At 35.8% G+C, this 3,948-nt stretch overlaps 1 pseudogene; it reads left to right on the forward strand.

Moving 5' to 3' along the window:
- Window positions 1–792: 792 nt before the first annotated feature.
- On the forward strand, window positions 793–1,243 carry LOC114619165 (annotated as a pseudogene).
- Window positions 1,244–3,948: the final 2,705 nt, after the last annotated feature.

Here is a 3,948-nt window from a genome sequence, read left to right on the forward strand (position 1 = left end):
AGATTATAAAAATATTATGAAATGGTCCCCTCTCCCATGTTTTTTCACACAAACACATGGCTGTATATTACTGGGATATGCTATCCAAGGTGCATGAAATACAATCTTTTTAAAAAGAAGATCTTCAGGAAGCCTCAAAGGGTGCTTTGAGTCACAAGGGGTGAAAAGCAGTCATAAAGCACAGACAAAAGGAAGGAAAATTTAGTAGAGAAACTTAACATTTTTGTATCATACAACTTATATCACAATTTCAAAGATATTGACTGATGATGAATTGTATAAATTCCACAGGAAAAAACTATTTGAGAACAAAGGGAATTTTATTTATTTTCCATCTGTATCTTACCATTTCATTGTCTTGTTACTCTAGGTAAACCTTCCAGTATACTCTCGGGAAGAAACTTGGAAAAATGACATACTTTCTTCTTTCTGGTCTTTGGGACAAAATACAGAAGCTTATTAAATTTGATGAATGCTCTAAGATTTGTTTTTAATGTTTATGATCCAGGTATGGATGTATCCTGTATCCTAAGTTTGCTGAGAGATTCTATAGTGAATAGATGTTGAATTTGTCTATATTTTTGTCTTGTATGAACTAGCATAAATATTTAAACATTCTTCTTATATTTTGAGTGATGAAGTAGTATTGATTTCCTGAAATAATTCCTACTTGATTATGGCACAAAATTATCATTGTACATAGACACATTTTTAGTATATTAAAAATGCTATCACCTTTTGACTAAGATGGCAATGAAAGCTAAGAAGGAAGCTCCTGCCCCTACCAAAGCCAAAGCCAAAGCCAAAGCCAAAGCCAAAGCCAAAGCCAAAGTAAAGGCCTTGACAGCTAAGAAGGCAGTGCTGAATGGCATCCACAGTCATAAAAAGAAGATCCTAATATCACTCACCTTGCAATGGCCCAAGACACTGCAGCTCTGGAGGCAGCCAAATATCTTCGATAGAGTGCACCCAGGAGAAAGAATCTTGAGTGCTATGCTATCATCAAATTCCCACTGGCCACTGAGTCAACCATGAAGAAAATAGAGGAAAACAACATGCTTGTATTCATTGTGGATGTCAATGCAAACAAGCACCAGATTAAACAGGCCTTGAAGAAACTCTATTACATTGATGTGGCCAAAGTCAATTACTGATAAGGCCTAAAGGAAAGAAGAAGGCATCTGTTCGCTTAGCTCGTGATTATGATGCTCTAGATGTTGCCAACAAGATTGAGATCATCTAAACTGAGTCCAGATGGCTAATTCTAAATATATACTTTTTTTCACCATTAAAAAAAATCAAAACGCTATCATGAAATAATAATGATTATGTTATAAGTAGAATGAAGTCCTACTATCATCATTTTTGAATATACTAAATAATTAGTCATACATATTTCTAACCATTACTATGACATTTTGGAAATATACAATTAATCAAGCTTATGGTCAATATAAAAGCATGCTTTTATTTTTATTAACAAAAAAATTAGATTTCTGTTGTAGAAAAGTTTAATCTCAATCCAGAGCTTCTATCCTACATTTTAGTTCCCTGATGAAAGACACACAATCTTTATATTTACAATAATACTTAAAAAGCACAAATGGTGGGCAGATATCTACCCACTATGCTATTACAATCTACTTTCCTATCTAAAAGCCAGAGTTATTATTTACTATGTTTCATCTGGGCTGCTCTTAATTACAATTGGCCATTCCATAGGACCATGCTTTCTTGACTCCTAACCCATAGTATCTTTCTCCTCTCTTCAACCTTTTCTCCTATTGTGGTTCTCCTCTGATCCTAAACCCCACCCAGGTCTCCAATATCCAGCTATTGGCTGTCTGAATCTTCGTTTGTAATCAGAAATAACCTGGGAGTGGAGGGAAGGTCACATAGAGTCTCTTGGGTGATCCTGAGGACTCTCCAGTCTCTGGAGCAATCACGTCTTGGGAGATCTCACCATGAAGCACTACAATACATAACAACAGACCAAATTTCAACAAACTTCAATTTCCTTGGCCTTAAAATAAAGGATAAATGAAACTTCCACTATTACAGGATTGGAAATATCAAAAAGGCACTCGCTTGTTCTTTTTGGTTGGGGCAGACTCCTAGCTCGTCTGCTCCCATGAAGATTCCATATTCTGATCTGTCCTAGAGGAACCACAGAACAGCACAGGAACCACTGTGCTCAAAGCAGCAGGATTTCAGGATTCCAGAGGCAGCCTGAGTCTCAGGATCTCTTCTAACCAGGACCTCAAGATCACAGGATTACAGAGACAGCTGAACTCTGAGGAGCTCTGACACAACAAGATAACTGGAAAGACAGGCTCCAGTCAGACAGACAGTGAGTTCAGGTAGCACTAGAGATAACCAGATGTGAAAGGTAAGCACAAGAACATAAGCAATGGAAACCAAGGTTACCTGGCATCATCAGAACGCAGTTCCCCAACCATAGCAAGTCTTGAACACCCCATCCCACCAGAAAAGCAAGATTCAGATTTAAAATCACTTCTAATAATGATGATAGAGAACTTTAAGAAGGACATAAATAACTCCCTTAAAGAAGTACAGGAGAACACAGGTAAACAGGAAGAAGTCCTTAAGAGGAAACATAAAAATCCGTTAAAGAATTGCAAGAAAATACAACAAAACAAGAGCAAGAATTAAACAAAACCACCCAGGATCTAAAAATGGAAGTAGAAACAATAAAACATCTCAAAGGAAAACTACCATGGAGACAGAAAACCTAAGAAAGAGATCCAGAGTCATAGAAGCAAGCATCACCAACAGAATATAAGAGATAGAAGAGAGAATCTCATGTGCAGAAGATACTATGGAAAACATTGACATAACTGTCAAAGAAAATGCAAAATGCAAAAACTCCTAACCTAAAACATTCCAGGAAATCCAGGACACAATGAGAAGACCAAACCTAAGGATAATACATATAGATAAGAGTGAAGATTCCCACCTTAAAGGGCCAGTAAATATCTTCAACAAAATTATAGAAGAAAACTTCCCTAACTTAAAGAAAGAGATGTCCATGAACATACAAGAAGCCTTCAGAACTGCAAATAGGCTAAACCAGAAAAGAAATTGATCCCATCACATAATAATCAAAATATCAAATGCACAAAAAAAGGAAAAAATATTAAAAGCAATAAGGGGAAAAGGTCAAGTAACATATAAAGGCAGATCTATCAGAATTATACTGGACTTCTTACCAGAGACTATAAAAGCCAGAAGATCCTGGAGTGATATCATACAGACCCTAAGAGAACACAAATGCCAGTCCAGACTACTATATCCAGCAAAACTCTCAATTACCATAGATGGAGAAACCAAAATATTCCATGACGAAACCAAATTTACACAATATCTTTTCATAAATCCAGCACTACAAAGGATAATAAATGGAAATCTCCAGCACAAGGAGGGAAACTACAACCTTGCAAAAACAAGAAACTAATCTTCCAACAACCTCGAAATAAGATAGCTACATAAACATAATTCCACCTCTAATAAGAAAAATAACAAGAATAAACAATCATTTTCCCTTAATATCTCTTAACATCAATGGACTCAATTCCCAAATATAAAGATGTAGACTAATAGACTGGATACGTAAAGAGGACCCAGAATTTTGCTGCATACAGAAAACAAACATCTCAGTGACAAAGATAGATACTACCTCACAGTGAAAGGATGGAAAACAATTTTCCAAGCAAATGGCACCAAGAAACAAGCTGAAGTAGCCATTCTAATATCAAAATAAAAACAACAATCAACCAAAAGTAATCAAAAAAGATAAGGAAGGACACTTTATACTCATCAAAGAAAAAAATCTACCAAGATGAACTCTCAATTCTGAACATCTATGCTCTAAATGAAAGGATACCCACATTAATAAAAGAAACTTTACTAAAGCTCAAAGCACACATT

Source organism: Grammomys surdaster, unplaced genomic scaffold, assembly GCF_004785775.1.
Source record: "Grammomys surdaster isolate TR1022 unplaced genomic scaffold, NIH_TR_1.0 62, whole genome shotgun sequence".
NCBI lineage: Eukaryota > Metazoa > Chordata > Mammalia > Rodentia > Muridae > Grammomys > Grammomys surdaster.